The 13,591-nt window shown below is 37.1% G+C and overlaps 1 protein-coding gene across 5 annotated transcripts in view; it reads right to left on the bottom strand.

Moving 5' to 3' along the window:
• LOC129249198 (uncharacterized) overlaps positions 1–13,591 on the bottom strand; it is a 158,762-nt gene that overhangs the window by 31,673 nt on the left and 113,498 nt on the right. For 4 of the 5 annotated variants that reach the window (XM_054888872.1, XM_054888878.1, XM_054888879.1 and 1 more), the window contains exon 4: positions 10,278–10,305. The exons of the other annotated variant lie outside the window; for it this stretch is intronic. The gene's annotated coding sequence lies outside the window, so the exon portion shown is untranslated. The remainder of the gene's footprint in view (positions 1–10,277; positions 10,306–13,591) is intronic. 5 annotated transcript variants of the gene reach the window in all.

Genomic DNA, 13,591 nt, shown 5'->3' with positions numbered 1-13,591 from the left:
CGATGTCGAAAAAAGTTGGCACGCCCTAATATAAATATATGCATCCACACATACATATGCACATGCATATACATATATGGCTACACTTGTGCATAAATATGCATGAGCATAGAATTGTTAACACTAAAACGTACATAAAGTTCATGGCATATTAATTTTTATTCTCTGTGCGAGTTCCTTTGAAATTTGCATTTTGTATGCACCCGCTTTTTTATATAATAAATTTTATATGCTTTCAAATGTATAAAAAAACCGAGATTTAATATTTTTTTTGAAATTTTTGAAATGTTATTTAAGATTTTTTTGAAAAAACTTTCGTCACAAAAGAATATGAAAACTTTATTAATCGTCAAGCCATTTATACCATTGTGAGTTGGGTCCTTTGGGGAATTGCAGACATACAGACTCAATGCCAACGTTTTGCAAAGACCTTGACTTTAACTTTGTAGCAGAGTATAATCTGAGGCTTTAAGGGGCAACACAAAAGACCAGCTTGTCTGATCACAAAATTTCAAAAAAATATTTTTTTGAGATTCCGTATAAAATATGTATTTAGAAGAATTTTTAGCGTGAGAACTTTTTAAATCAAAATAATAATAAAAAGAACTTTTTTCATGACAGAAATTCACTCGTAGGCTTGCCACTGTTCGCCAAAGGCTGATAGGCCGGAATAACTAATTTTTATACCGATTTATGATAATTTTATTAATTTTTCTTTTTATTTTCACAACTACACCATCAACCACATCAACAATAACCACGAAATTATAGATGGCAAAGAAGTGGTGTTCATAATTAGAAGCAGACGGCGAAGCAGGGGGAGACGTAAACAACAAATTGAGCAGGGCGAGGCCTGCATTCAGGCGCTTATAGAGAATTTGGGCAAAGCCGCAAACTTCTAGAAACACTAAGCTTAGGATATTCAACGCTGGCTTGCCGCGAAAACGATCACACAGAAACTTTAATGCTTCACCAACAAATGCTTGAGGGTAATATGCAGAAAATTCTGGCCATACCTAATAAGTAAGGAGGGATCCTGGAGACAAACGAAGAAAGAGCCCACCTTACGCTAGCAAACACGCAGGAAATGGAGTTGTGGGAGCTACGCTCTTAGAAAACCGGGTCACAGCATCACAAGAATGGCGCCCGAGTGGAATTCCCGGGGAAGCAGAAGCCAAAGAACACTTGAAAAATATGCATCGTGCCTAGAAGTCTTTTAGAGACCCTATGCTCCTCAAAGGAATAATGAAGAGAAAAAAAAATGTCTGATCCACAGCGGATATTGAACACTGAATCAACTGAATGGTGGTTATGCGCAAAATACTCGGCTACGGTGGTAGTATTGATATTAAACGATTCTTATTTTAAGGGGGCAAATACCTGTAAAATTATGAAAAAAAAATTGTTTTTTTTTCATAAAATGTTAATATAATCCTTTAAGAATATGTCAAAAAATTTTTAGAACGTAAATTTAAGTATTTCTTATATTATAGATCGTCAACCGTGACGACTCTATTCATTGCGTTCGAGCGCTGGGAGAGGTATAGTTACGTTGTATTTAAAGTTAAGACGCGTTTGTCTCAAAACTATATTTTTCGAATTGGCGTACACGATAACTCGAAAAGTTATTCACGGAGCTCCCTGAAATTTTGCATACCTCGTTTTTATGATATTACTTTCAATGTGAATTTACAAGTTTTCAAAAATTTTTCGAAAAAATAATTTTTTCGAAGCAAAAATAGTACGAAAATTCGACTAAAATTTATTTTTTTAAGCATTTTATTCTGCGATTTTTTTCCCCGTTTTTTTTTAAATTTATATATGTAGAAATTATGACATTAATAAACAAAAAAATGTTTGGTTTTTTGTTTTCAGGTCACTGACGCCGATGCTACAATGCTACAATACAATTGAGAAGCACCGCTGCGCCCTTCCTGGAAGAATTGAGTGTACATCCGCCATTTTAAATTATTAAAAAAAAAAAAAAAATGTATATTATTTTAATGTACAAATAAACTGTATGCCAATTTGAAAAAAATATATTGACTTCTTCATTTTAAATAATATAATTTTAATGAAAATCAGAGAAATTATGGCCGTTTACAGGTATCTGCCCCCTTAAGCTTCTAAAGGAATCCGGTATTATGAAGTGACCGAACGACGCAATCGAAAAAGATGCCTCACGCAATTTGCAATACGCATGCAGCTTCACACACTATCAGCATTTATTTAATATACTTATATACATACATACATATAATTGCTGTGCGTGCTGGCCACGATTATTGCATGAGACACATGTTGCAAAGCAGGAAAAATTGCAAACACCAACAGCAATAAAACTATAATCATCACCACTGCAATGAGAAGCGTATAAAAATTCCTTATATGAGCTGCATCAAGCCTTTAAGCGTTATAAATGCGGTAGAGTTAATGAGAAAATGCTTATTAATGTTGCCCATGGCGTATACGTAACATTCGTTTATCCATATCTCATGAACTTCAACATTTGCAGATCACGTGCGATATTATTGACTACGCGTGCTTTGTGACGCGCATACATTGGCTTGTTTGCACTTTATTCATTATTTGAATTTTTTATTCTCCACTTAAAATGCTTTATTTTATTTTAATATTTATTTTTGCTTCAAAAGATTTCTATTGACATCAAGCATACGCTGCATTCTCATTTTTCCACTTACTTTTATTATTCTACCACTTTTGAAATTCTCTGTTTTTTTACTTATTTTACGCTTCTGCCTGCTTTCACTTTTTATGCGCTCGCCTTTATGCGCTCGTAATTTCATCGTTATCTAAACAATTTAAGCTCAGCGTCAACTGAAAATTATTAAAAAGGAAGGAAGCACGCACGTGCAGTGTGGCAACGACAGTATGGCGGCGAACGCTGTGGAATTGTCATCCGCCTCGAGTGCCAAGTTAATATTTTAAGCTGTTGCAATTGCGTTGGATTTTACTGCCTTAAATGACACCGCTTCGAACCCGCTGCAGACGCTGTGATGTGGGGGAGTGCGCGAGTGATGAGTAGAGGAACAGGCAAACGTGCGAACCTCTGTCGCGTAGCAGAGTAGCGGACAGCGAACATTGACAGGAAGTGCGAACATTAAAGTGGCAATGCATTAAATAGATTTATGGCTAGTTTTGTGTCGTTTTTCTTCTTCTTCTTCTTGTTTTTCTTTCACGCTTTGAAATTTTTTTCTATGTGTTCGAATGCCTGTTATAATTTTTTTATTAATATCTTCCTCTTGCTTTGTTTTGTGCCCAATGCAGCTCACAAGGCAGCTGGTAACTTTTTGCTACTTTTTGTTAGACAAATTTTGAAATTTCACTTTGATTTAAGTTTGGTTTCATTAAATTAAATGAATAAAATAAAATAATAAAAATAATTACATTAAATGAATAAAAAAATTTGAAGCAAATCAAAGTAGAGAATGCAAGCCTACTCTAGTTTTACCTTATAAAAATAAAAAATAACAAAATAATTGGCACGTTCACTTTTGCTAGGTGTTTCACTAAGCTCCTCCTCCTATTTGTGGTGTGCGTCTTGCTGTTATTCCACAAATGGAGGGACCTACAGTTTTACTTTATACATAACAAATATGCAACTCTGTAGTAAAAGAGAAAAAAAATTATAAAAAAAGAGAAAAAATAAAAAATGATGGCGACACTTCCCATTGAGCGACAGCAGCGTGAAGATCAGGAGTTTCAATAACGATAAAGGTAACACTGGAAGAATATGAATTTTTAAATTAAATAATTTTTTTATCCACTAAAATCGTTCTCAACTTCAGTAAACTTATACCAATGCTTTCCAATAATTTAATACCATCTCGTCTAACAATTTTTCGGAAGCACTGCTCACATATTTTTGTTCAATTCTTAATGAAAGTGGCGCTAACTTTTCGAGCGTTTTTTCATATGTATTCTTCAGGTAAGAAGTTGGTGGTCCCAGCTGGTGGTAGCAAAGAAAGAGGAAGGTCTCCTCTGCGTTGCAAAGATCAAGTCGCTTCGCTTTGTGTGTCCAACTGGCGCCGGTTGGCAAAAGGAAAAAAACGACTGGCGCGCTTTGCTCAACTCGGCGAAAGTCGAGTAAGAGGTTATCGCACGAATCAAGAAGAAGAATAATAATAATTCTTAGGCTGAAATGTTTCACAGTGCAAATGAGCCAGAAACAAAACAGCAATGGACGGGTTGGTTGTTCCAAGACGAGCTTAACCCAACTAAAGTTGTACGCGAAAGCAGCATCTCGCGCTTGTCAAATTTTAGAGTCTGGGTTATCTACGTAATAATTATTACTCTTACAAATAAACAATTTTTTATATGGAAGAAAGTACCCGTAAATAAAAAAAATATAAGTCAATTTTCATACTAAAATTAAATAAGACACAAAGAAATGTTCAAAACTTGTCAATAGTCTCGTGCTGTAGTCATTTCATGCACTTTATCTTATACACCCAATACTCTCCCTTCATCCGCATTCACTCTTTCCACTAAATCTCAGCTGTTGAATTGCAAGCAAGGAAAATTGGCACATGCGAAGAGTGCTGAGCGCAATTTATTTAGCAGCCAAATCAAGGCTGCAATGCAAAAGTACATAAGGCCAACTTTCAATAGCCGCCAAGCGCCAAATAGAACGCCTAAATGACACTAAATGAAATGCAACTAAATTGATGATGAATAAACATTTACATTTTGAAAAAAAAAAATTTTTTTTTTTAAATAAGCAAAAAAGTGAAGTGGCCTCATTCATTGCCAGAGAGGGAGTTGGTAGAAAGTTTGGCGGCCACAAGAGGAAGCGTAAGGGCGTGGAAAATGGATAGTCCAATGCACCATCTGCAAGTAGTGCATCCATGAAGCAGACTGAAGGGCAAAGGACAAATCAAAGTGCATTACTGTGGAGCTCTAACGGCGGAGAATAGCAAGAGTTAATGCACGCAAATACTTTTACTAACATTTATTGGTGTTAATTTATTCCAACACTATTTACGAGCGCTCGCCCCTATAAACTTGCGTTTAACACACGAGGGAGCGTGTGAATTGAGAGCGAAAGGTAAGACGAGGAGCGGTGGTTTAGTAAAATAGATAACAGTCAACAGTCAACAGTCAACAGCCAACCGGGTTAATGCGCTTGAGGGCGAGTGTGGCAATAAAGTGAAAAATATAAAAAATATATGGACTCGGTAAATTGTAAAAGTTGAAATGAAGTGAAGAAGTTTGAAAAAAGTGTACTGCTAGATTGAGTGGCAATTAGCAGAGGCAATAAGAAAAGTTAAAAAATTTTGTACCTAAAAAAAAATTACAATCAAATGATTGCATTTTCGCGTAGAATTTTTAAGGGCGCACTCTTGCAGCAAACTTTGACAACAACTCGTTTTTATGAAGTCTTCCTCAAGTTTGTTTTAAGTCCACACACTCCAAACATTGGCGCGGAAGGCGATTAATGCAAGCTCATACACACCTACACACACATTTAAACGCAGCTAATAGAAGAGGATTGACTAACTGAGCGAAGCAACGTGAGTGGTTAGAACTTAACGGTGATTGCGCGATTGATTTGTAGTTCAAGAGTGTAAAAGGCGTGCAACACGAAATGGGAGGTGAGAAAGTTAAGGAGAGTCAATTGAAAGAAATCTGAGTAGTTGCCCACTTCGTTGTCATGACGAGCGTGTTTTTTTTTTAATTTTGTTCTTATGGCATCTCGATTAGACTGACGACTTTTTTCTTTTTCGACAACTCACAAACGAATATCAGCTAAGGGTATCACGAAGTAAACCATTGAATGGGAATACCTTAGTTAGTTTGCTCGCATTTCGCACCCCAGCGTTTCAACTAAGTGACATTAGGAGTTTAAGTAATAAATATAGCTTTTTACAGCAGAGTTCAGCTCTTGCATATTCAATTCTTCCGCATTACAAATCACAAAATTCGGTTATGAAAGCCTGAAAAGGTTGTACGCCACTACCACTGATCTAACTCTGGACAGAAGAGGCCTTCCGAACTTTTTTGTCCAGATTATTGCCCTGCGTTTGAGGCTTCCATGCTCACAGTCAAGGAGCACAGAAAAATGCTCAGAAAGTAATTTTTGCTGGGATGTTACAGCACTAATGGGCCCTGCAAAGATTTCCTGGAGCCTGAGCCACCTCTCAGGTGAGTCAGGAGGCATCTATTTGAGTACACCGATGAGATTCAGTACCAAACATAACTGAAAATACTGGACTGGACAGTATATAGACAGATATTAAGCGACATTCACCATCTTCCTAAACTCCCAATCCTCGAATGCCGCTATCGCTGCCTTTTGAGACTCGCGTAACTTTGACTCAATTACAGTCTGAATATTGCAGCAGGTTAAACTACTCCTTGTACAGAATCGATCACAACATACTCAATACATGTTCGGCATGTGAAGATAGTCCGCCCGGTACTAACCACCTAATCACATGCCCTCTCAAACCCTGACATCCCTCTTCCTCTGGACCTAATTTGTCGAAATAGCACGTTTTCTGGGCATACCGTAAGATGAGTTAGACAATGACGATCGGTAACCACACCGCACTGGCAGGGCTTAGTGAAATGCTACAACCACAACAACAACATCGTGAGAGTTGGATGGTGAGATCCGGGCAGCATTTGTGCTGTAAACCTGTGTAATTGGATACTGAAGTATTGGTTAATTACCTGCTAGGTTCTAGGCCCAGTATACCGACTTTTGTGTGTACTTTAAGGTTGAAATCGTAGACAAAGTTCAGGATATCGTATTGGAAAATCATCGAGTGATTAAAAGAGATTTACTAGAAGCGCTAGGCATCTAATTGGGCAGTGTAATCAATATTTGGACTCGAGTACTGGGCATCAGAAAGCTATGCATAATAGGTGCCGTATTCGCTAACAATAAAACAAAAACCAATTCGAATGCGATTTTCTCAGCAACATTTGGAGCGTCTTCGAAAGGATAAAGAGGACTTTGTGCGTCGGCTCATCACTATAGAGGAGACTTGGGTCAGTCACCATGACCCTAAATTAAAAAATAGGCTAAAGAGTTGTGTCTTGTTTGGTGCTTCGTCGCCGAAACAAGTTCGTGTACAGAAATCGGCCAAGAAGGTGTTAGCATCAGTTTGTTTGGGATGCGAAAGGAATTTAACTTGCGGATTACTTGCAAACTGATAAGTAAAAAATTATAAAATTTATTGTAATCTCTTTGACTAGCTGAAGGAAAAAATTCGGAACAAAAGACAAATTTGCCAAAGAAAAAATTTCTTTTTCATCAAGACAATGCAACGAGCCAAGAGACTATTTGACAATGACTAAATTCCATGAATTAAAGTTAAAACTGTAGGAGCATCCATCGCATTTCCCAGATGTGGACTTCCAGTTGTTTCCAGACCTAAAAAAGTTTGTGTCTGGAAAGCTTTTTTCATTAAATGATGAGGAACTATTAACAGCTATGCGTAGCCTTGCAGCCATTCCATATACTCACTTCAGGGGAGGAATTCATAAATTGGATATTTAGGGAGATGTTCAGGAAGACTATACCGAATAATAAAGTGTAATTTATACCATAAAATTATTTTTTCCGTGCCGAACCGCAAAACTTATTCACCAATGTGGTATAGTACCATCTCCGAACGAGAATAACTTTTTCTACAGCAAGCGTATCTAAGACGACTCATACGAAGCTACTTCCAAGACCGTTTGTTGCAATATGAAACCTCAGCAGGGATAAAAAAACCTATTGTCGTTGGCAGTGTTTCTCAAGTTTCTGTACTCGGTCCCTTATATATATATATAATTGGCGCGTACACCCTTTTTGGGTGTTTGGTCGAGCTCCTCCTCATATTTGTGGCATGCGTCTTGATGTTGTTCCACAAATGGTGGAACCTACAGTTTCAAGCCGACTCTAAACGGCAGATATTTTTATGAAGAGCTTTTTCATGGCAGAAATACACTCGGAGGTTTGTCATTGCCTGCCGAGGGGCGACCGTTATTAGAAAAATGTTTTTCTTAATTTTTTTGTTTCACCGAGAATATTTTGCCCGATGGGGACCTCTGCCTAAAGGAGAACCAAAATAATTGCTTTCGCGGGCGACGTCACCGTCATTGGTACAGCGAAACTTTTAAGCGATATTTGCAACCGAGTCAATAAGACCATAGAGGCTGTACAGACGTGGCTCCTACAAAATGGTCCTTAGCTAGCAGAGCAGCAAACGGAGGCAGTACTCATGTCCAGGTGGAAAAAGTTGGAGGAAGTTACTATAAGAGTTGGCGAACATAGAGTCACTACTATACCAGCTTCTAAGTACTTCGGTATTATGCTAGATAAAAGGCTTGAATTTGAAACCGATCTGTACTATGCGAACTAGAAGTACTGGCTCAAGAGAACGCACTTAACCCAGCATCAGTTCTGGACACGGATGCTTTAAGTATTATCTGCATCGATTCAAACAAGAACTTGATCCTGTATGCGACCACGGCGGAGGGGACGCTATTGAAGACGTGCGCCACGTGTTTCTCTAATTGGTAGCACAAGACGAACGGTTCGGTGCATATTCGGAGAAAACTGCAGCCCCGAATCACTCCTTCAAAGTATACTGGAAAGTAGTGAAAATTGGAGATTGGCAAGCGATGTGATAGCTGACATCATGAAGAGGCTGAGGATGCTAGAAAGGTTTAGACGGGGAAGCGGCGATTAATCGCTTTTCCTCCCCACGAAGTAATGCTTGACGGCAGTTCCATGAGAAGCGAAGTTCGACGAAAACCCGGCTTATCCTGGTTTCAGAAAGCCACGTGAGGGTAGCGCGCTACCACAACGCCCTTGAAAAAAAGAGCAAAACACCATAGCAATCGTGTACTCAGTGGCTTGTGATTGTCTGCCGAGTAGTAATGCACAATTATTGTTCCTATTTGCTCTGCCGCAGCTTCAATTGTTCTTTTTTTAATTACAATTGATATTTCCTTTCATATTATCTCCCTCTGCCACTGATTATCACTCAGCTCATATAATATGTGGCACGTAATCACAGTAACAGCTACCACTAGCGCCGCATTTTGAAGCTAGAAGTGAACTCGAAATTATTATACTTACACTTATTGAATGATTGGAATATTGGCCATATTGCAGCTAATGTTGCATGCCTGCCGCTGATGTGCCACTAAATTTTTAATTGATTTGATAAATTTTCCATTTGCGCACCACAATGCCCAATCGCACAGATGCAGGTCAATGTGGCAGATGTGGATAAGTGACAAATACAAATGTATGTGTGCATATTCATAAACAAATAAGCAATTATGCGCAATACATACATACATACACATGCATGGGTATTTGTGCATGTATGCATATTTTACCATATATGTGTGGCAATGTGCGTTCGCATAAGTATTTGCATGCATTCACATACACAACATCCATGTATGCGTGCACGTATGTATGTCTATGACGGCTTCCTGTTTATTTTTCAATTTCCTCCCCATTCAGTGTGCGCGTCATGTGTGTGTGTGCTGTTTATGAGTGTATGTAAGTGAATGCGTACCACAGCTTGAATTATTAAGTTCATTAACAATGATATTTGGCAAAGCATGCGCGGGCGCATAATTAACATTTTCACATTTGGCAGCTTTAATGGTTTGAAATTGCATAGCTACACAAATGTGGAGCCGCAAATATGTCGCACAAGCGCACGGACACGTATACGCGCACATATGTGCACTGAAGTTATATGTATAAGTGTAGGTGTGCACGCATACTATTTTCGCTCAATAAAGCAAAGCATAAATATTTTCACACACATGGACATACACATGCAATACACGCTGGAATCGATGAACCCCAAAATTATGCTACACATGCCGTAAAGTTACCTTAACGACTTTAGTGGGCACTCCTTTGTGTGTTTGTGTTTACTATTTAATGTTTATTGTTTGCCCTCTTTCACTGTTGTGTAAATAATTGATTGCACAATTAGTTAAAGTTTTAAGCATTAATTTGGATATTCTATTTACTCGCCGTTTGTTTGATAATTTTTTGCATGACATGGCGTATGCGCAACTTTTTTACCTTTCACTGGCGCTAATTACTAATTTACGCTGTTTAAATTGCGTGTAAATAAATAATATTTTTCTGTTTAGCATAAATTATCCCGAAGTGGAGTGCAAATTAGAGCTACTCGAATATTTTGTTTGTTATTACTAAATTATAATAAATTTCAAGTGTTTTGCGAAGTTAATTGCTAAGAGTTTTTTGTGTTTGCTTAACTTACCACACTATTGGCGGCGTCTGTTTAATGGCTGCAAGAGATGAGAGAAAATACGAAATTAGTATGCGGTTTGTGAATTTATTTACGTTTCAATGAAAAGTGTAAGGTATTCAAATATATTGAGTTAGCGGGAAACTTGCTTTAGATTCTTCAAAAATCGATTTTTTTTGCATAAGTGTCTTCCCAAACTATCCAAGAATATGTCCTCAAAATTTCAGAAGCAAATTCAAAATATTTTCGGAATTACAGAATAAATTGTGAGTAAGCGTCGAGCAGGTATACGGGCGGTCGGTATATAACGGGTGATCAATTAAGAGGAGTTTTTTTCATTTGCGTTTTTTTTACAGATCGCGCGCGAGTTCTGGCAAACTGTCATCGTGGATTTGTTGAACAGCGTTTGGCATTTCATCATAGAAAGACTCACACCGCAACAACGTCTACAAATTGTTCAACTGTATTATGAAAATCAGCGTTCTGTGCCATACAGCTCGTGAAACAATGACTTTATTGAGAAGTCATTTCGGAGAGCAGCTGATTTCACGTTTAGGACTTGTGAGCTGGCCACCAAGATCTTGTGATATAACACCTTTGGACTTTTTTCTTTGGGGATTCGTGAAGTCCAAGGTCTATGCTGATAAACCAGCTACGATTGAAGCTCTGGAAGCCAACATTACGCGTGTTATTCACGACATACCAGTCGAATGATTGAAAATTGGACCTTCAGAATGGACCACCTTAAGCGTAGTTGCGGCCAACATTTGAATGAAGTCATATTCAAAAAGTAAATGTCAAAGAATGTCCTTTCAAATGATAAATAAAGGTTTTGAACATAATTTACATTTTTGTTTTTTTTTTAACTATTGAAAAAAGCACCTCATGATTGATCACGCGTTATACAAAAACTTTGACGCGCAATTTCTCTGTTTCTTATTTTTTAAAGATATGGAAAAACTTAAACGTTCTATCGAAACGGGAAAGATAGTTGAACCTAAACAACCTTAACTATGATTATGATATGCTATGATTAACCCACTTTTTAAACAATCTGAATTTGTTTTTCCAAAAAAATGCATTTTTTTTAATTAGCGTAAAATTGTTGAATTTCTCACTTTTTTGGTTTAACTAGAAGCTTTACTATACTAAAATAAAAATTTTTTTGGGTTTTTGGTTTCAGATGAAAATTACGACCTGCATCTTTCCCGCCGCATGACACATACACACTCGAGGTGCCTCGGCAAAATGCTTGTACCAGGCATAACATGGCATATATTTTAATGAAAAAATTTGAGAAGGCTGTTGAAATATATAACAGTAAAATCTGAAAGTTTCGTTTCAAACGAATATTTCTTTCCTTCCTAAAAAAATCCACGAAAAAATAGATTTGTTTAAGCCTCTAAAGCAGGCTCCCCACTTAAATAAGTGTTAGGACTAAGAATTATTGGTAAGCTTTGACAATTCATTTGTTGCTTTTTAATTTTTAATAATTCTTTATTCATAAATTATCCAAAACCCATATAAATTCAACTTTCAAACTTTGTGTAAGTTGAAAGAAATTTGTAAAATTTTCAACTGAATTTCTAGATTTTTTAATCAAAAATTTGTTTGAAGTGGCTTAAAAATCGTGTTGATTTTTTACAATTTTTGTTCTTTTTTGCTGATGGTGCTGAGTATTTTCTTCCATTAAAAAAAAAAAAAATCGAATATCATATATTCGTTATATAGACCTTATCGGGCCGCATATCGGAGGTTTCGAACGAATTTTTCCTACCCGCACATGTACAGCTCTTATAAAAGTCATTGAGCACCAGATCTGAAAGGCACATAACTAATTATAAATGGCTCCCAAAAGATAGTCCCCTTTGGATATAAACATAAAAACATAAAACTTTTCCAGACATCGGTTGCTCCTAGGGAGCAATGGCAAGCTTACGGGCATATTTCTCCGATGAAAAAATTTGTAAAAAATCAGCAACCATCAAAAGTAGCATCAAAATTTACACCGCTTATAAGCCATTTGAAAAAACAAGATACGTACACCACCAATTGGAGCAGAAGTTCGGCAAAATATTTAAGAGTGAATATACGCGCTAACTATATAAAGTATATTAGCAGAAAGCAATAAACGCTTTAAGGCGTAATGGGCCATATTACACGGCGGTTGAAGGGTAAAAATGCGCTTCAGAAAAAGTTCTTGAACACTGGTGTTTCTGGTGAAATGAGCTGCGTGTTGCGTTGCTTCAAAATGAAGGTAGATAAACCGAGAAAAATCTTTATATTACTCAGCAACGCTATTATTCAACCACTTCAACAACAACAACACTATGACGCAGGAAAAAGTCCTCAGCTAGCACTAAACAATTTTTTTCTTGATATGGACCAAATAAACTAACGAATGCAACACTGAAGGGGTGGTTCTTATGCTTTCATTCTGGTGATATGAATGCCGAAGATGAATCAAGAATAGGTATCTATTTTATTAATTATTACTTTGGGTATTAATATATTATTTTTTGGCTGCTAATATTATTTCTAGGGACCCGATCTAAAATTTCTTAATGAAGACTTATTTGATAATTTTACATTTGCATTTTTTTTTCATATCCATAAGCTTTTTTTATGTAAATCGATGTTCGTAAATGAAGCTGCTATGGAAAGCTTTTTTTGGCATTTACGAAAATCCTACTTTCTTACAGAAAACTTTGCAACATTGGTTACCAAAACTTTTCAAAGATCCCATCCTCCACTTCGCTATAAGAAATTATTTCAAAAGTGTGCACCTTCAAAAAGTTTGTGGCCTGAAAATTTGCCGTCTGACAGCTAAACAGCGGAAAATAGCTGAACTTAACAAAAACCCAACGAGAGGAAAACTTTCAAAATTAAGTGTCGCACAACACTTTGAACTTTGCGCAGATTTTTAAATTAAGTTGTAAAAACAAACGAAAAGCAGCTGATGCGACAGCAATGGGGCGTCGGGGACGCAACAACAGTTGCCAACAAAAGTTAAGACATGCCTAGGGGCTATTTTCGCAGGTAGCTAAAGCGAAAGCAAAGTTAGTGAAGCCGAAAAAAGGCGTCTTGGCGGATAATACAAAGATAAGTAAATACACACAGAAAATCAAAGCGATAGTAAATAAAAGGGGAACAAATAAGGACGGCGGAAATCGAAAATGAGATGCCGGAGGTAAGAGTGGAACGAGCTGAATGTGACAACAGCAGTCAACAAATTGGCGCTTGTTGTGGCAAAAGGCAAATTGAAATTTGAAATAAACAGAAAAAAAGCCTAGCAGAAAAAAGGGTTTGCATTGAAATGAGAATTG

This window comes from Anastrepha obliqua, chromosome 5 (genome assembly GCF_027943255.1).
Source record: "Anastrepha obliqua isolate idAnaObli1 chromosome 5, idAnaObli1_1.0, whole genome shotgun sequence".
Classification (NCBI taxonomy): Eukaryota; Metazoa; Arthropoda; class Insecta; order Diptera; family Tephritidae; genus Anastrepha; species Anastrepha obliqua.
The sequence above is the reverse complement of the archived record's forward strand: the minus strand, read 5'-3'. Positions and strand labels throughout refer to the sequence as shown.